Genomic DNA, 20,697 nt, shown 5'->3' on the forward strand with positions numbered 1-20,697 from the left:
AAAAATCCTGGAAATGTTTGGTAATTGATAATGAAGCTTTGGTTATTTTACTTAGGGTTCTTTCTGTGTTAGTAAATAAACAAGAATCCATTTCAAAGTAGTTGAATAGGCAGAAAAGGAATTTATTACAAGGATAAAGGGGCACTTTACAGAATCACGGGCACGGAGTCCAGGCAGCCTGGATTGCCGCCCAGGACGCACGTGGGCCCTGCTTCCTGCTCTGCTTTGCCCTCTCCTCCCCTCTCCTGCTGGCTTTCCTGCCTGCACACGTGGTCTGACTTGGCCTCCCCTAAGGGCCCACGTGTACATGATCCCCATTCAAGTCACCACCCCAGACCAAGACCAGCAGCTTTTGGTCCAGGACAGCTTAGTCACGTGCCCAGTGTCAGTCCTGTCACCGAGGACCAGGAGTACGTGGTCAAGACCAGCAGACAGAGCTGTGGGACCCAGCCTTGTGAGTGAAGGGCAGACTCAGAGGAGGGGGCTGTGGGTTGGGAGATGCATCACACAGCGCCTGCTGTAGCCATGGTGTGAATTCCAGAACACTCTAAACGCCCTTCTTATAGTACTGCCACCATTAAGACTTGGAGGAAGACAAGCATATCTTAACACAAACCCAGACAGAGTATCCAGGCCTTCTGAGAGCTGGTGTCTAGTCTACTACAAATTAGGAAGAAACTAGTGCCATTAGCTTTGCTCAGCACTTATGTGATTTGTATTTGTGTGTGCGCGCGTGCGCGTGTGTGTCCGTGTATGTTGTATTCATTAGGGTTGGGGAGCAGAGCTAAGTTTGCTTTTTTGAATTGGCTGACTTCCAGTCTTTTTCTGTTTTGTTCTAATGTGGAATGATCCATTCTTTCCAATTAAAAAACATCAACTCATTGCCTCTTGGAGCTTTTTGAGGGAGTAGTTGTGTGATGGTTGCCTTAGTTCTCAGCTGAAGCTATTTCTGATCATGTTCTCTCCTTGGCTTTGATCAGGAGCAGTTTAGACATTTGGGGCTTTATTCTTCTTCCTGAACATCAAGAAGAGCAGCTCAGCCTGCCACGAGCCCTGAACCTGCATGTGCCCAGGAGACTGGGATCACTGCCCAGGCTGTTGGTAGGAGGGAAGGGGGTGGGGGCTTCTTCCTCTTCAGAGGCACAACTAGGGCCAGACTGAGGCTTTCCTCCAGGGCACTGCAGTTGGAAGGTGCCTCATCAATGCATATCTTGCTTCAAGTTGTGACGAGACACTGAAGTGGAGATGTTTTGTTTTCTAGATTGCAGCTTATAGCAGTGGTTCTCCAATGTGGATGCACATCAGAATCAGCTGGATAGTCTTGAAAACATGGGGTGCCCAGACCCCACCCTAGACCATTAAACCTGAATCTCTGGGTTGGGGTCTGGAACCCAGTCAACTCTATTTTGTAAACATTTGCCAGGTGATTCTGATGCAGAGTGAGGATTCAGAACTGATTGGTTTGAGGTTTCTGGAGAAACCCCAAACTTGAACATCTTGAATCTATAACATGCTAGCTAAAAATGGAAGAGTTTGTTCCTCATTGTCAAAACTGTGGTGAAAGAAGGACCCTGGGAGCTTCCTCAGCTTTTTCGCTGTTGTTATTATTGTCAGCAGACTGAAAACTGGGACTTTTCCTCTTGGGGCTGCTTGCCATGTTGTGGCTGGACCACCCCAGAGTTGGACGGGCAAGAATAAGGCACGGTTGTAAGTGTGATGTGGGCAGGACTTTCCAGGAAGCAGAGGCCAGCATCTGAGAGCAAGATGGACACTGCAAGTGACCCAGGCTCCCAGGAGGTCAGGAAACCTGTGGACTGGAGCCTTTCAACCCTGGTCGTGCATCAGAATCAGTTTGGGAGTTTTGTAAAAAAAAAAATGCAGGTGCCTAGGCATCATCCTTGGAGATTCTGATTGCTTAGGTTTAGAGTGGGGCTTGGGAATCTGCTTTTGAACAGCTCCCCAGTGGTACATGGTCAAAGATGAGGACGGCAGTGTAGATGATTATAAGACTGATAGCAATTTGCTTTGTGAAATCCTAACTCTCTAAAGATTTTTTTCTTGCCTAGTTACTAAGATTACTCTTAATTCAACTCACATAGATAATAAGAATAATATTGTCCATGGATCCTGTATCCAGGATTTGAACCAGGCCTAAGCGCTCAGCTACTATGCCACACGGTGTGGCCTGACTAGTGCACAGCAGGATGGGCTCCCACGTCTTCCGTTGTGGAAACAGCCATCTTACCGGGTCTCCATTGTCTAGGACATGCAGGTTATGAGCCCTTCCTCGGCCTTTGAGATTCTTCACAACTGGGGAATTTATGCTGGTGGGGTTTAGATATGGCAGTTTGGCCTTCTGGGGTTTCCCTGGTTGGTCTTTTTCCAGCCTGTGTCAGGTCTCTGCTTCCTCCCTCTTCCCATCGTGCTGTGTGCCAACTCTGTGCTTGTTAACAAGGAGCTGGGGGTATTTAGCTTGAACAAAAGAAGGCTCCCGAGGGATGTGAGCCTGCCTTTGGAGATCTGAAAGGCTTTGACAAGGCTGTGAGGAGTTATGGTGAGACCTGGATGCTTTTGGGTGGTGTTAGGGATGGTCCTGGAAGAGGAATTTTCTAGGTTTTAGGATTAGCATGCACAGAGGGTGTGGTCAAGGAGATGTGCATCGATGGGGAAGTGGAGGAGCTTTGGATGTAAAGGCTTCTAAAGCTCCCCTGCCCCAGCCATGGGTGTCCTGGAGTCTCTGGTGCTGGCAGGAAGGCAGCTCCCAGTGGTGGAATGATGCACACTGGCCCTGCCCACTCAGACCTTTGCCTCCGTGTCCTTGTTTGGCTTGCCAGCCCTCCAGGCCTTAGCCCTGAGTACCCAGGGGTCTCTGCCTGAGCACTTACTGTGTGCAGGCTCTAGGCCAGGCACCTTAGATGCAGGGTCTCATTTAATCCTCACAACAACCTGCTTTATCTTTGTTTTATATATGAGGAAACTGAAGCTCAGACATGTTAAGTGCCATAACTTGCTCCATGATTCCTGTATTAGTCCTCTGTTGCTGTGTAACAAATTACCCCCAAACTTAGTAGCTTAAAGCAATAAGCATTTATTATCCCCCGCATTTTCTGTGGGTAAAGAATCTAGGAGTGGCTTAGCTGGGTGGTCTTGGGTCAGGGTCTCTCAGGAGGTTGAAGTCAAGATGTTGGCTGGGACTGCAGTTATCTGAAGGCTTGACTGGGGCCAGGAAATCTGCTTGCAGGGTGGCTCACGCACAATGCCTTGCTGTTGGCAGGAGGCCTTAGTTCCTTGCCATGTGGACCTGTCCATAGGGCTGCTGAGTGGCCTCAAGGCATGGCAACTGACTTCTTCTAGAGTGAGTGATCCCAGAGAGCAAGACAGAAGCCACAATGACTTTTGTGACCTGGCTCAGAAGTCACATCCTCTCATTTGCACAGTGCCCTATTAGTGTCACAGATCAGCCCTCTGTAGTGAGCGGGACACTATACAAGGCTGGACACCAGCAAGTAAGAATGGTTGGGGGACATCTTGGGGGCTCCTCCCACAGGCCTCAGGTCAGAGGTCAAATTCAGGTAGTCTGATTCCAGACCTTTATTAACTCTGGCTCTGCTAGTCCCCAGCTGTGTGACCTTGAGTAAATCACTTCACCTCTCCGAGTTTCAGTCTCCTCATTCACAGAGTGGGGATGGCAAGGGCACCTCCCTCATAGGGTTATTTGGAGAATTAAATGAGAAAATGCAGGTAAAGTACTTCACATGGAGCCTGGAACCTAGTAAAACTTAACACCAACCTCTTTTGAATGTGAAGAACGTACAGGCATTGTGCTGAGTGGTTGAAGACTTCATATGTGTTACCTCATTTAATCCTCCACTTACCCTAGAAGATGCAATGGTTATTCCATTTATAGATGGAGAAGTTGGCACAGAGAGGTGATATAACTGCCTGGGCAACTTGTCACAGCAAGTAGGTGATGGGAGTAGGATATGGTCTCTGGCAGTAGGAGTCCAGAGTTTACAGCTTTTATTCCTGTTATTGTTGTTGCTGTGACTATTCTTGTCACCCACCAGTACCCCTTTGTGTCAGTCTCTGGCTTACCCAATGCCTTGCCTCAGCCCCTACCCTGCCATTCTCCCATCTTTCTACCTCTCAGTTCCCCTTCCTCTCCTTCTCATTCTTTTAAAACATTTCTTGTTAGAAATTTCAAATACACATACACATACACACACCATATATATATATATATATATATATATATATGAAGAGTGGTAAAATGAATGCTATTACTGAGATCCAATAATTGCCATATTTGCTTTATTTACTTCTTTTTTCTTTTTATTTATTTTTAGATATCTTTGAAAGCAAATACCTGACATCCTATTATTTCTCTCCTTCACACTTCAGATGTAGCTCTTAAAAAACGGCTATTTTCTAACATAACCACAATGTCATTATCACACCCAACAAAATTAGCAAGAATTCCTTGGGATCAAATTGGGGAAATTTCAAATTTTCCCAGTTGTTTCAAAAACAAACAAAAAACACTAACAGCTAGAGCAGTTACAGGGCCTGCACATTGCATTTGGTTGCCGTTTCTCAAGTTTCCCTTTTAGTCTAGTGCAGTCCACCTTCCTTCCCCTCCCTGGTGCCTTGTTGAAGATAGGTTAGTTGTGCTGAGTAATTTCCACATTCTGAATACTCTGCTTCCTCTTGGTGCCTTAACTTGCTCACTTGGTCCCTATGTTTTCTTTCAACTGGAAGTTCACCCAAAAGGCTTGATTGATTTTGGTTCCATGTTTTTGGGAAGAATGTTTCCTAGGTGGTGCTGGGTACTTTGTATTACACATCACATTAAAAGATATCCAGTTGTCCTACTCTTTGTCATGTGAAGATTAATCACTGAGTTTAGGTCGTGACTGTCTTATCTTCATTGTAAAGTTCCCATCTACTTTTTATCTGATGATTTCATCTGTTGATGATCTTTGCCTGAATCAAGTATTTTATTAAGCATGACAAAATGAGTTTTCTCATTCTATCATTTCTTCACATTTATAGCTGAAATTCTTAAGAAGGATTTTCCCTGATCAGTTAGGGCTACTTTTATGCAAAAGGCAAGATCAATACTTAATGCTATACTTGTAATTATCAATCTTCAGAGTAAGCAGTTGGTGCCCCACTTGTCTTTAATGGTGGTGTGTGTTGCTTTGTTTTGTTTCTGGTGAGCAGTCTCTTTCTCACTTTCTCTCTCTCTCTCAATTATAATGAACTCATGGATTTTTATATATCCTGTATGTTTCAATCATTTGTAGTCACCATTCTTTTTGGTGCATAAATTGTCCTTTCTTTGACCAATGGGAGCCGTTTCATATTGGCTCACATATCCATTTAACATGATCCTATTATTTTTTTATTGCTTCCTTGCTTTTTGGCTCAGCAAGATAACCCAGGGATGTGCTATGCATTTCCTGCTGCAGACCTGGAATTAGGCATTCCTTCAGGGGTGCTAGTTTCTTTTAGTGGGGAATACGATTTAGAAACCACAGTCTGGATGAGGGCTGCTCAGTGCTACTGAGTTGCTATTGCTTTTAGGCCTTTTCTATGGTCAGGGCTAGGAAACAATTATTTTTGAAAATGTAAAAGTTATGAGTTCATAGTAAGGATAGATGGTATTATTTCTCCATGATTTTTCCTTTACCCCTTATCCCTGTGGTAGCTTCACCGGACAGTGTATATCTCCCCACGCTATTGACTTTGGGCTTGGCCCTGCCCCTTGGCTTTGCCAATGGGATGTGAGAGGAAGTGGCAGTGTGCAGATGCTGAGCTGAGGTGGTGAGAGGCACAGCAGGCTTCAGTGAGCACAATGTACTGTAAACTATTGCTTGTTTGTTCTAGTCCCTAAATGAGGACATTACAGATGACCTGAATTGACCACACTAACCCAGACAAGCCCAAGTGAACTCAGCGGAGATCAGCTGAGCTGTATCACTCTAGAGACCTACGAACATGAAAAGTTAATAAATGTTGTTGTAAGCATCTGAGATGTGAAGACTATTTGTTATACCACATTGTCTTGCAGAAATCAAATGCAATACTGATCTTTCCAATTCAAATCTAATGTTTTAGGATTGTTACTTAATTCCCTTGATTTTTACATATTTTATTTTATGCTGATAACTTTGGTATATAACATTCAATAATTACTTTTTAAATATCCCATCATATATATGTAAAGTAACTTAAAATAATAATATCAATATTATTATACTACTAACCAGCAGACTACTGGCCAGATTTAACATTTCTCTGCAGTTCTGTTTGTAGTTAGTTCCTTTTCTTCTTGTCTTCTCTACCTCCTACCACTTATACACCCAAGTGGACCTCCCTCCTTGGCTTTCCCCACAAAGGTCTTTGGAAGCACCAGGGCAGAAAAGGAGGGTAATGCTCGCTTGGTTCTGGAGGTCTGCATACTGAGAGACCCTGTTGTAATCCCAGTGCCTGGAACACAGTAGATACTCAATAAATGTTTGTTAAATGCGTGGAGCGTGACTGACTGACTGAATGAGAGGGGAAGTGCCATAGTAGAACATTATTTGGCTGTGTTAGGTACATTGCCCATGGGGTGTGCCAGCTGAGACACCATTATTACCAGGGTGTCTGTTTGGGGTATAACCACTTCCCTCAAGGCAAGGATTTTTCCTGGTGAGCTCAGCCTTTTAAAAGTTCAAATTTCCAAATGCTGTTGATAACTGAGCTTGGAGCTGTGGCTGGTCACAATGTCTGCTCATTTCTGCAAGGGGGACCACAAGAGCATCATCCCAGGGCTTAGGGGAAGCCAGGGAGACAGTACATTAAGGATTGGTAGAGAATAAGGAAAATAGAAGTTAGAAATATGGACTCGTAACTGCCCTGTTCCCTGGTGACTTGAACAAGTGACCAATGTTATCAAAAGTTGGTGGGTTAATACAATATAACTTTACAGCATAATAGCTCACAGCTGTGTTTAACTTACAAGTTGTGGCTAAAACCCCATTGCCACCATGGTGGATCAGGTTGCAGGGCCTGGGTGGATTCCTGGCTGCCAGGGCTCAGCGCAAGGGCTGTGTTGTAACAGAGGTCTGTCTGAAGGGTCCTGGGGGCAGCAGCCTTCTAAGAGGATACATTTTCAGGGTGGTGTTTTGTCCCTGCTGGCATTCCCTACCAAACTTATCGTCATGCCCAATTCCCAGCCTGTGGGCCTGTAGGCCCAACAGTTTCCCAGAGGCTAGTCTAAGTGTCCAAACTGTTTTTGTCATTAGTTTCAATGTGGAGCTGTGCCAAGGGGGACCTGCTGTTCCTAGAATGTGCTGAAAATGGGCACGTTCTGTGCTTTCACTCAGCCCAGGGTTCTGTCAAAACTGAATTGCTGGGCTAACCCTGCACAGTGCGAGGATGAGCGTGGACTCCCATCTGATGAAGCTGGGGCTGAGTCCCAGCCTCACACTTCCTCGCTTGGAGACTTTGGTTACGTCACACGTTGTCTTTACGCTTTGATTTTCTCATGTGTAAAGTGGTAGGAAATCATAGTTTTTACCTTGTAATGGGCATGTAAGAACTTAGTATAGTGCCTGTGTGCAGCAAGTTCCTACTAACTTGTGGCTGTTATTTTTCACTAGTGTATAGTTTGAATAAGCACGGTGGATTATGGATGTTCCGTGGTTGCTCAACAGAACATCCAGCAGCGCCGGTGCAGCAGCCAGAGCCCCAGAGGAGGTGATGCCTAAGTTGCAGCATGGTTAAGCGCACTTGGAATCCTTCAGCCCTGGGTTCACATCCTGGACCCCCTGGGTAGCTGGGAGGCTGAGGTCTAGAACAAGACTCACACCATGGTGCCCTCAGGGTCCTACAGACATCGAGTCGGGGGACTCACTCTGCCTTGGCGGGACATTAGCACTAGGCCTTGAAGGCTTAAAGGGATCATATCTTATTGGTGATTTGGGGGGTTGGAGGGCAGTTGCAAGGGGAATTTCAGGTGGAATAAATAACCCATTAAAAACACAGGTGATATCTGTAGCAAAATTTAGATTTAGTACTACTTTTGGTGCCTGGTGTTCTGGGGAGAAGAAAAGGAGAGCCTGCTTTTCTATCGGGTTTGTGCTCTGCCATGGCATCACTGCCGGGGATATGGCACATGCCAAGGGCTTACCCACAGTCAGTGTGTCACTCCTTTGCAGCCAGGCATGCAGAGTCACAGAGGCAAATCTTTGGGCCCCAGCGAGATGGAAACAAGTGGCAGTGGGTACCAAATTCAGTGAGGTGGAAAGCTTCTCTAAGGGCCTGTGTTTTTTTATGTCTCCTTGCTGCCGCTGCCAATGCTGTTCCAATCCCCGCTGTCAGATTTCCCAGCAGTCAGCCCTGCCTTCACCATTCACTTGTTCATCAGTCCACTGTGCTAAATAAATGCTGGAGAGACAATGACAAAGGGGTCTTGGCACAGCCCAAGGAGAATAGGCAGACACGTAAATAAGTGGGAGACAAGAGGCCCTGGGGGAATCAAGGAGAGAGTGGGGGCAGGATGGGCAGAGGCAGGGAGTGTGTCCCAGAGGAGGGGATGCTTGAGCAAGAGAGCCAGGAGAGTGGGATGGCCAACAGCATTGCAAAGACAGAAAGGTCTGAATGCATAAGGGTGATTAGAGAATGGTGAGAAGTTTGTTGTGACTGGAGAAGTATATCTAGGTCTCTCCTGCAAGACTAGAACCAAAATACAGAGGATGGGTGGCCAGGAAATATAAGGACCAATAGTGAGGTCAGCAGCAAAGAAGGTGGCAAGGAAGGACGAGCCTCAGGCTTGAGGGTGAGAGATCCGAAGGTTCAGCACCGAAAACTTGGAGGAGCGTGGACACAGGCCAGGGGAGCCAGGCTGGGCCAGACAGGTTGGGTTGGGCAGGGGAGGGCAGTGAGGCCAGAGAGGGAGGCTTAGGTGTGCCTGGAGTTTGAGCTTTATCTTTGGGTGTTCACTGAGGGATTTTAAAAGGGGAGCGACATGGACAGATTTGTATTTTAGGACATTCATTCTAACTGAGAGTGAACAACTCGAGTCAGAGAGACTGGTTATGAGGCTTTTGCAGTGTCTATGCGAGGCAAGGTGGTAGCACTAGAGAGGGCCTGATGTTGCTCTGGTTATGAGGCTGCTAGGAGGGCCCAGATGGGAGGACACACTTAGATGCAGAGGGAGAGAAGTGGACTGTGCGTCTGTGGAGCAGAGGGAAGGACGGGGCAGGGAGGGAGGCAGAGGAGGTGGCCCTGGGGGTAGGCACAGCCCTGGGAAAGTCAGGCAGTGTGGTCAGCCATGTTTTGCCTGGGGAGAGGGAGGCCAGAAGGGCCAGAGAGGCCTGACAACCTGAATGCTCCAGAAGGGCTGAGGGACAAAAGTTGAGAAGAGGGCAAAGCACAGATTTGGTTAGGACTAGGGGAGTGGGAGGGAGGCCAAGAAGCAATGGAACAAGAAAGATTTCAGAGTTCAGGGTCTTCAAGGTGGGGCAGCTCTGGTGACTGTGCTTGGAGGGTTGATGGCTGTGCTTTTAGGTAGCTGCTGTGGAGTGGAGCTGAGACGCAAAGGTTGGGTCCTGGGGGGAAGGCGCACCACCCAATGCTGTGAAGCCCCTGGAGATGATGACAGGAGAACGGGAGGAGGGGAAAACCATGAGCCAGAGCTACAGGCAGGAGAGCAGACAGAAGTATGGAAGGGAGGTGGAAGCACTGGACATAGCTCGGGCTTCCCAGAAGAAAGGCTGTGGGCCTGGACAAGGCCTTGTGAGGCAAGGAACCAGAGTGTCACCAGCACCTGCCACTGGGTTTGAGGCACGGGCTAGATTCTCAATATTAGTGGAAGGCAGGCAAGGGTGGTCTGGGTGGGTGTGCAGATCCTCATCTCTCCTCCCCACTCTCCATGGCCCTGGAGGTTCTCAGTGGTGTTTTAAGGAAAAGGCAGATCTGGTTAGAATCAGGCAGTAGGAATGGCATTAACAGAAATGTTGTGGGACAAAGGAGGCACTGTGCAGATAGAAAGCATATCCCATGGGGCATCTACTCTACAGTGATTTGGTTTCACCCTTCTCTGCATCAGGCCGGAGCTGGAGACCCCTAACCGTGACTTGACCTGATCTGTTGGGTCCCTTTCTGGTTTGCAGAAAAGCTAGCCTGCTGGAATGGAAGACTCCTTGCAGAAGTCTGCAGTTTCCTCTGGGCCACATGACACGTTGCAGTTCAGGAAAACACTGCCTGTGGGTTCGGGAACCCGACCCTCTGGCCTTTTGTCTGGATGCCGTTTGCCTTCTCTGAAGAAGCGGGCATTCCAGAAAGCCGAGGTCAGTGTTGGATGTCGGACAAACCCTGTGTGTCTTCGCTGCTCCTTGGAATCACAGTGTTTGGCCCTAAGAGAAGGGAAGAGTGTTGCCAGCAGGCAGTCATCTGTAAAGAGATCAGTTTCGCTGACATCATTCAAACCCCTCTCTCAGGTCACATGCTGGGCAGTTTTCTCAGACCATTTCCCTCCACTGCACCAGCCTAGTCTAACCCACTGCCGCCTCTCCTCTGAATGATGGCAGCAGCCTTTCATGGGACACCGTTTTCAGTCCCATCCCCCAGCCTCCTCTTTAGAGCCAGAAACATTTTTCTAAAGCCAGAGTCTAACCACGTCTCTGCCCTGCCTATGAGCCCTCCGTGGTTCCCCACTGCCCCTAGGATACAGATCCACCTTCTTTGTGCAGCCTGCCAGCTCTGTGAGCTGGGCCAGCAGCAGACCTCCCGGCCTCCTCCCGCTGCAGCCTCCCTCTCTGTGTGCACACCGTGTCCTCCCTGTGCTCCCTCCCACCTCAGCACCTCCCACAAGCTGCACCCTCTGCCTGGAATGCTCTGCCCTGCCCGGGGATGACCAGCAGTCACAGCTCCAGGTAGTGCTGCCTTCCTGCATTCACCCTCCCATAGCCAGCCACCACTTCTTATGTGTGGCACTTGTCACCCTTGTACTGAAATATTATGACTTTTTGAAGTTTGAATAACTAGTTGTTCAAGATTATAAACTCCAGGAATGCAGGGATCATGCCAGTACAGTTCACCCCTGTCTCTTGTGATCTAGCACAGAGCCTGATGTTTGTTGTTTGTCAAATACATTTAGGATGTAGTAGTAATAATAATGATAAGATCCATTGAATCCTCTTGACTTCTATGCTATACTGTTGCGGGCCTCAACCCCCAGCCTGTTAGGAACTGAGCGCACAGCAGGAGGTGAGCAGCAGGTGAGAGAGCAAAGCTTCATCTGTATTTACAGCGCTTCCCATCGTGTGTATCACTGCTTAAGCTCTACCTCCGTCAGATCAGCTGTGGCATTAGGTTCTTATAGGAGCCCACACCCTACTGTAAACTGCGCACAAGAGGGATCTAGGTTGCACATTCCTTATGAGAATCTAATGCCTGATGATGTGAGGTAGAGCTGAGGTGGTGATGCTAGTGCTGGGGAGTAGCTGCAAATGCAGATTATTGTTAGCAGAGAGGTTTGACTGCACAATAAATGTAATGCACTTGAATCATCCCAAAACCATCTCTGCCCCCCTGCCCCATCCATTGAAAAATTGTCTTCTGTGAAACCGGTCCCTGGTGCCAAAAAGGTTGGGGACTGCTACTGTACTGCTTCCTGTTGCTCAGAAAACTGGATTAGGTAGTAGGGGCAGTCCTGGTGTCCTCCAGCTGGGGCCAAGGCACGGAAAGGATGGCTCCCAGTGTAAGGCTCATCAGTGCTGACGTTACTTAGCCCCCAAGGCCTGAGCAGCTGTCGCTCTCATCTGTTATTGCTCTGAGTTTGCAATAATTTGTTACTCATTTCCTAGTGATTACTCTATCCATAGTAACAATTTCTTGTCATAATGGAAACAAAGCGGAAAAGGGCTTCCCCCAACTCCTTTCATGATGGAGACAGGGTGGAGGTTGGAGTCCCTCTCTGAGCCCCAGAAGACCTGCCTGAAGGGTGGGGAGAGCCTGGTGGGGCAGGAATTGGATTTGGCTACAGACACAGGCCAGAAGCACATTTGATCCAGTGAAGCCAACACTTTCAACTTTAAGACTATTTTTCTTCCTTCTTCAGCGTGGATATGACATTAGTACTGGTTAGAAACCAAATTTCCTTTTAAATGAATTAATAACGCAAAACAGAGCCTTTGATGAACAGCTGTTTTCAAACATGGGGACTTGGCACCTGGTTGTGATTTTCATCTGCAGGGAAAAGAGGATTTGTTTGGACTCTTGTTGCAGGAACAACTGCGTGATCCCAGGCAGTTTGGTGTGGAGGGAGGATCATAAGCTTTGGAGGCAGGGAGATCTGCCTTTGAAACCTGGCCTTGCTACTGTCCGGCTGTGTGATCACGGGCAAGTTTCTTCACTTCCCTGGGTCTCCATCTCCTTATCTGTAAAGTGGAAATGATACCGACTCAGAGAGTTATGATGGTTTAAGGAGATCTTACAAGCAGAGAGCCTAGAATGGGCCTGGCACTCGGCAGAAACTCACAAATTATTTCTTCATTTTTTGAGGGAAGTCAAGGATCTAATAAGGAGAAAATCAATAAACAGTTTTAGGCTTATGGCAAAATTAAGCAGAAAGTACTGAAAGTTCCAATATATCCCCTGCCCTTACCAGGTGCACAGGCTCCCCCATTATCAATATCCTCCACCAGAGTAGTACATTCATTAAAATCGATGAACCTACATTGACACATCATTATCACCCAAAGTCCATAATTTACTTTAGGGTTCACTCTGGGTGTTGGTACATCCTATAGGTTTTGACAAATGTATAATCACATGTGTCTACTTTTATAGCATCATACAGAATAGTTTCACTGTCTTAAAAATCCTCCATGCTCTACCTATTCATTCCTTCCTCTCTTCTAACCCCTGGCACCCCTGATCTTTTTACTGTCTCCATAGTTTTGACTTTTCCAGGATGTCATATAATTGGAACCATATATTACGTAGCCTTTTCAGATTGGCTTCTTTAACTTAGTAATATGCATTTATGTTTCCACCATATCTTTTCATAATAGCTCTTTTCTTTTTTTTTAGTGCTAAATGATAATCCATTGTTTGGATATACTACAGTTTATCATTCCCCCACTGAGGAACATCTTGATTGCTCTTAAGTTTTGGCAATTATGAATAAAGCTTCTATAAATATCCATGTGCAGGTTTTTCAACCCATTTGATATGAAAATAAAAGTGATTGCTAGATCATTGTGGAAAAGTTTTTACCTATGAATTCAATTTCTCTAAAGAGAGAATCTATTTCTCTAATAGATATGGAACTACTCAGGTCATCTGTTTCTTTTTTAGTGAGCTTTGGTTGTGTTTTTCAGTGAGTTTATGCATTTTATCTGAGTTAAATTTATTCCCCTGAAGTTGTTCATAATATTCCCTTATTATTCTTTTAATATCTGTAGGACCTGTAATGATGTCTCCTCTCTTGCTCCTAATATTGGCAATTTGTGTCTTCTCCTTTTTTCCTGATCAGTCCAGCTAAACATTTATTCATTTTATTGATCTCAAAAAAAATAGATCTTTCAGTTTCATTATTTTTTCCTATTGCTTTTCTGTTCTCTAATCCATTGATTTGTGTTCGTATTTTTCATTTCCTTTCTTCTGCTTAATTTGGGTTTGATTTGTTCTCTTTTTCTAGTTTCTTAAAGTAGAAGCTGAAGCCAATGATTTGAGAACTTTCTTCATTTCTAATGTATGCATCTAATGCTATAATTTTTCTTCTAAGCATCACTTTAGCTTTATCACACGCATTTTGGTATTTTGGGCTTTTATTTCCATTCAATTAAAAAGCTTCTGATTTTTCTTTTGATTTCTTTTTGACCCATGAATTATTTAAAAATGTGTTATTTAGTTTCCAAATATTTGAGGATTTTCTAGGTATCTTTCTGTTATAGATTTGTATTCTAATTCCATTGTATTCATTGTGTTCACATTGAACATTTACCAAGATTCAACTGTATTCTGCACCATAAGTCTCAATAAATTTAAAATAATTCAAATCATACAAAGTGTGTTCTCTAACCGCAGTGAAATTAGAAATCAAATAGAGTAAATGATGATGAATCAGAGGCTGGGTAGGGAAGGAATGGGGAGTTGTTGCTCCGAGGGTATTAAATTTCAAATAGAGGAATAAGTTTTTGAGATCAATTACACAGCAGGGTGACAATAGTCAATAATAATGTATTATATATTTCAAAATAACTAAGAGAGTAAATTCCAAATGTCTCACTATAAAAATGATAAATGAAGTGATGGATATGTTAATTAGCTTGATCTAGTCACTCCAAATTGTATAAATTCATCAGTATGTCACATTGTACCTCATAAATGTATACAAATATGATTTGTCAATTAGTAATAATGTGAATTAAAAATTTTTCAAATTAAAAAATGTGTATTCTGTTCTTGTGTAGGGTATTCTATAAATGAGGTCAAGTAGTTATAGTTGGTTAGTTGCATTATTTATTTGTTCTTTTTTTAATAGAGACAAGATCTCACTCTTGCCCAAGCTGGAACCCCTGGGCTCAAATGATCCTCCTGCCTCAGCTTCCTGAGTGACTGAGATTACAGGCGTGAGCCAGTGTGCCCAGCTAATTTTTTTTATTTTTAGTAGAGATGGGGTCTCGTTATGTTGCCCAGGCTAGTCTTGAACTTCTGGCCTCAAGTGATCCTCCCACCTCAGCCTCCCAAAGTGCTGAGATTACAAGGATGAGCTATCACACCCAGCTGGTTAATAGCATTATTGAAGTTATCTGTAGACTGATTTTCGACTTATTTGTATTATTAATTATGGAGAGAGAGGTATTGAAATCTCTCCCTATAAAATTGTAGATTGGTGGATTTCTCCCTTCAGCTCTGTTAGTTATTGTTTCATGCATTTTGATGTTCTGTTTATCAGAACTTCATCTCTGCCAATACTTGGTATCGTCAGAGGATGAAACGAGTGAATGCAGCTCCTACCTCAGTACATTTCTCTTCTTTCTGGCATCTTGGGTCCTCAAATCCTGGCTGCTTTGGCCACTCTCTGATATCCTTGAATTGCTATGTTTTTGTTGTTGTAGTTATCTTACCCAATTGTTATAGTTAATATAATACCAGTTACTTTGCCATAGGCAGAATCTTTATTTATTTTGAATACTACCTTCCATGAAAAAAAATTATTTTTCTCAAATTAAAGCATCATTCTATTTTAAAGGATGTAAGATGACATGAAGAGCTACTACATATGTCTGACTAATTACACTTTTCATGTCACTGTGTTATGATATCTACTATTATAATATCTGGAATATTTTCCCTTTGAAAGAAATTTATGAAACTAGACCTTACCTTTATGATTATGTACATCTGTTTGTGTTTACATTGATCCTAGCTTAAGTTGGAAAATGTCAAATAAAAAAAGTACAGTGAAGCTTACATCATCTTTAGCTTTACTTTCCTAACCAGAGATTTAGACTGCAGTGGCAGGATTCTTGTCAGTGGTCGTATGACACCCATGAGGGGAAGGAGCACCCACCTCCTGAAGATTCATAGAGAAGAGGGGACCTTATTCGTGAGAAGGCTTGACTTGGAAAGGCTGGCAATTTTCTAAAACTCAGAGTCCCCCTAACACAGCAGCCTTGTTTTAGAATGCCCTTCAAAACTACTTATTACATTGCCAAACAGAAGAAGTCACTGTGACAGAAGACAACTTGATGAAGCCGTATAACTTAGACATGACTAAGCCAAGTTGTGGCTCGGAGCAGAGGAAGGAGATTAAAGCAGGTCCTGTGTCAAATGATGTAATTTCTAGAATAGCTCACCTGTCTTGTGGGATTTAGGAGCAAGTCATGGGAGGAATTGGCAGCTGTGCCATTTCTCTGAAACTCTGCACGAGCTGCTAAGCATACTGTAACCAGCTCCTGTTGGTATCTGTTACCTACATGTTGTTGACATCCAAGAATTCTTATATTGCAAATCTCTTTGGGAAATTTAAAGTCTTCGAAATGACAAACAGTTTCTTTGCCAAGGTAAATTTTGCCTGAAAGGGATGTGAAGGCTATCTGTGCACAGATGAAGTATCTGCTTTGTCTGGCAATACATCTGGTTTTGTTGCTTTGATGAAGCAAGAAGGCCCACCTGTCACTGTGGCTGGGACTTTCTGTGCCAGCATGCATTGATGTCAAAGCTTGCAATGGTCCTGAAAGCCTGCTTTGAAAGCCTTAAATTTGATCAGAGCCAGGCCTTGAGTCACTGCTTTCTCAGGAGGTTTTGTTATGAAATGAAGCAGAACAGAAAACTGCTTCGACTACACAGGAGTTCACCGGCTCTCCAAAGGACAAGTCTTGAAGTACTTGACTGAACTTCAGACTGAAGGTCTACTTTTTTTCTTTGAAAGGAAAGGAAAACCCACAAAACAGAGAAAGAGGAATTCATTCATGACTTGGCTTACTTACTAGATATTTTTGGCCATATGAGTGAGGTGAACTTTTCAATTCACCATTATAGATGTTGCTGAAAAATGGACGTTTTTGGCCATGCTGCCTTCTAGAAGGTGAGACTTGGGTGTGCAAATCTGCAAACTTTCTCCTGCTAGAAGAAATGTTTGTGCAGCTTGGGAGTGGCAGAGTCATGCTAGATCTTTAGCACCAGAAGTCTACAGAGACCCGAAGCACTGTCCTCCTTTTTTGAAGGCTAAGAGAGTCTGGATTCACAGTCCTTTTGGGGACAATCCATCTGCGAAAGAGACCCTGACATTGCTTTCCTCAGGGACTTGAGAAGAATGGAAAGGATATGGCCTTGATTCAGCTGGAGAACGCTTGGAGAATGGTGCTGATTTTGATATCCGATGTTCGTTGGGTCTTCTTGGTGGGCTTTGTGGGTGGTGGTTTGGTACACCACTCCCTTCTTTTGGGAGTCCAGGTCTTCAAGCATTTTGGTATCTAAAGAAAATAGTCAGGTTGATATAATGTAAAGGTGTCAGGTGTCAAGGATATATGTCTTGTGTCAGATGTCAAGGTGTATTTCACAATCCAGCTTTATATTCAACAATAATGATCATTATAACTGTGTTTATTGAATGTTTGCTATATGACAGGCACTATTCTAATAATTTTACATGATTTAATCCATTGAATATTTATGTTAGTATAAGTCAGGCAATTTTGTTATCCTCATTTTCAAAGGAGGAAACAGACTCAGAGAGATTAATAAAAGAGTCCCGTTCATAGGGCCGGTCAATGGTGGAGTCGCATACAAACCCAGGTGGTCTGACTCCATGGTCCCCACATTGGCCCTAGTAACTGCTTCTCATGCCAGACTGTAGCAGACATTGTAGTTTGCATTTTGATCTTATTGGCACAATTTGGATTTCTTTTGATTCTTTTCAAGAAATTGGTATTAACTTTTGTACATGAAAGAAAGAGAGAAGAAGTAAGAGAGGGAGGGAGGACAAAATAATTTCTGAAAAGAGTTTTCATTTAAATTTAATGTTAAGGTAAATTGTATGCAAAATTTCACATACCTTTGTTATTCATATTTTACTGAGGAGGGAGCCTGGAGCTTTCCGTCCATTCCAAAGATTCCAGAGACCCAAGGGCAGGGACCACATCTAGTGTGTCTTTTTCTCCCAAGCGCTTGGCATGGTGCCGGGCATGCAGTATTTGTTCTGTATTTTCATGAGCACACTGAGTGAAAAGTAACTCTACCTAAAGAGTTAAACTTCTGCTTTCTGGAAAACTTACTTTTTCAAAATCACTTTACTTCCTGCTAGTTGATACAGGATAACACTCATTCAGTCAACAATTAGTTATTCAGTACCCTCCATGGCCAGGTACGTAGAGAGGAGCTAGACATACAAAGGTGAACAAAGGGGCTTGTTAGGCCTTATCCCTGGGCATTGCTTGTAGTCTGTGGAGGGAAGACAGCTCAATAAACATTCAGTAAAGAACGACAAGGTGGTTGGGGAATTGCATGTGCCATGGAAGCATATAGAAGGAGCACCCAGCGTAGTCTGGGGTGGTGGGAGGCTCAGGAAAGCTTGTCTGAACGGTAGCGTGTACGCCACTGCCTGAGGAACGAGCTGGAGCTGGGGAGGGCAGGAGGAGTGTTTCGTGCAGAAGGAGCAGCACATACCGAGGCCTGAGGTGAGAGAGAGAGCAAGACAGGGAGGGCAAAGAACTGCAAGAAAACGTTTTGGTGTGGGTGGGTCTCACTGTGGAGAGGCCTGTGTCACAGGTGAGCTGGAGAGCCAGCCAGGGGTTGGGGTCAGAAGACCCTTGTCTGCCAGTTCAGGCAGTTTGGACCTTACCCTGATGGCAACAGGAAGACAGTGGAGGGTTGGCAACAGGGGAGGGCCAGCACTATAGCTTACGTGGATTTCCACGGCTTGCAGGCATTGCTGCGGCTGCTCTGTGGAGAAGGGACTTGTGGGGAAGAGCAGTTCAGAGACTCTCCTGTGGTCTAGGTGAAGGACGATGTGGTCTGTGAGGACAATGCGGTGGGAAAGGGTGGCCCACATGGTTGCAGCGATTTCTGGGTGCTGGGTGCCGCAGGCCTTGGGGCTCTAGGGTGGATGTGGAGGTTGTGAGAGAGGGAGAAGTCAGGGTATCTCCTAAGTTCCTGGCCTGGGCAGCGGAGACTGGTCACGGAAAGCAGGTTGACGTGGGGGTGGTGCAGGTCCACACAGAATCTGGTTTTGCACACGTTGAGGTTGAGGTACCTGTGAGATACCTGCATGAGGTATCCAGTGCCAGAAGCACGACTGCGCAGATAGAATGCCCTTGCTTGGAAGGTTCCAGCGGGGCTATTCTGGGGGCCTAATCTGCATGCCCTCTGGCAGAACTCCAGGTTCTTAGAAGTAGCTGTCCCTGGCCCTGCTTGTAGGAGGACCCCTAGGCTTATGAAGGGACCTTGGGGGCTGACTTACCACTAGAGCCTCGGGTAGTGGCTGAAGTGTCCCTGGGGACCAGGACCCCAGCGGGAACAGGGAAACACAACCTGCCGAAGTAGCCTTGGGAGAAGTGGTGCTAGTGGTAATTAGCTGGGATGGGGTGGAGTGGAGGATCTTGGACGGGATCCCTGGTTGCCTAGAGTCCTCCAGAAAGGAAGAGGAAGAGCCAGAGCTCTAACACCTTGTCTTCAGGGACATTGTGTGGCATCCTGGTGAACAGCACGAGTTATGGTGCAGGTAGAGCTGGGCTGAGATCCTGCTCCACCACAACTAGCTGTGTACATATGGACTTAGTATCTTTCAGTCTTTGTTATCTCACCTGTAAAATGGTGATAATAGTACCCACTTCACATGGTTATCGGGAGGATTCATATGACAACGAATTTAAATCCTCACCTAACACTGGCTGGAAAGTAATCAATGCTCAGCAAATGGTTGATGCTCAATTCCTTCCCTTCCTCTTCTTCCCTTAATTGTTGACATCTTCATCACCCAGATGTCCCTCTGAGATGTGTGTAGACTGGTTTTGAATCTTGAATCCCAAGCCTATGGGTTAGGAAGGCCAGAGCTTGCTTCTTTCACATACACCATCTGCACACCATACCGTGGCAGTGCAAGTTCCTCTCAAAGAATATGTCATACAAAGTGTCAGGGAACCACTGACATCGCTGAAAGGGAAACTTGGGAGTTGCACTAACAGCTGTCATAGGCACCGGAGGCGTCACTATTTCTAAAATGCCCAGTGGATGCTCCATCACTGTGGGCCCTGTAGCTGATCTCGCTTCTTCTGCTTCTCCCACTCTTTGTTCCCTCTTATCCTTTATCCCGGATGGCCCGGGACCATCTGTCTCTTACCATCCAGGGCAGTTCAGATTCCCCAGCACCTGCGGCCCAACGTGCGTCCTCCAGTCCAGCAAGGGGCTTGGCTGAACGACACCCTCTGTCATGCAGGTCCACATTTCATTGCAGGTTGTGGGTGTAAATAGTCCCTTTTGGGGAGAAGGGATCTGATTTCATTATTTTTTATTATCAGTGGTCACAAATATCTTTCTTTGTGTTTCTTTGATTTAGGCCGTAGGGAAATAAGAGTTGGCAGGTGAAATCTGAAGGGGCTGTGAGCATGAATTTTGGCGTATGGCCCACCTAGGTTGCAACCTGGTGCTTTGTGGCCTCAGGCAATTTGCCTCACTTCTCTGAGTCTTTGAGCCCAAGAGTCCTGGTGTTCCCTTCCTTTAAAGCTTCATACCATCCACTTCATACCCTGGAAAAAATGTCCCCAACGTACCTGTGGGTTGGGATACTGTCTTAACCTCTGCCCTTTCCATTCCCCTGAAGGATTAGCCCACAGCCTGAGTTTGTTAACAGTTATCTGCTAACCCATCTGGAGGGAAGCAGGGAAGCAAAGTGGTGCACCAGGAATATCCACAGTCTAAATCCCTCAGAGCTGGAAGCTCTGCCCCCCCCTCCCCCCCCATCTGTGGTTCCTGGCTCCTGACTCTTCCAAGGAGGTCCATGGATTCTTGCTTGTTCTCAGTTTCCCTGAGAGAAGAGCTTTCCAAGGCCTTCCCTTCCCTTCCTCGCCCTTTCCTTCCCGAGGCCGCTCCAGCTGAAGGGCTTGAGAAGAGAACAGTGGTGACTAGGCGAGTCAGGCAAGCCAGCTTGACCAAAAGGGCAATTTGCCAGACTCCTGGGGCATCTCTGGAAGATAG

The 20,697-nt window shown here is 45.4% G+C and overlaps 1 protein-coding gene across 8 annotated transcripts in view; it reads left to right on the forward strand.

The window, feature by feature from the left end:
• Positions 1 to 20,697, forward strand: part of RALGPS1 (Ral GEF with PH domain and SH3 binding motif 1) — a 263,112-nt gene that overhangs the window by 55,864 nt on the left and 186,551 nt on the right. The gene's annotated exons all lie outside the window — the stretch shown is intronic.

This window comes from Eulemur rufifrons, chromosome 7 (assembly GCF_041146395.1).
Source record: "Eulemur rufifrons isolate Redbay chromosome 7, OSU_ERuf_1, whole genome shotgun sequence".
NCBI lineage: Eukaryota > Metazoa > Chordata > Mammalia > Primates > Lemuridae > Eulemur > Eulemur rufifrons.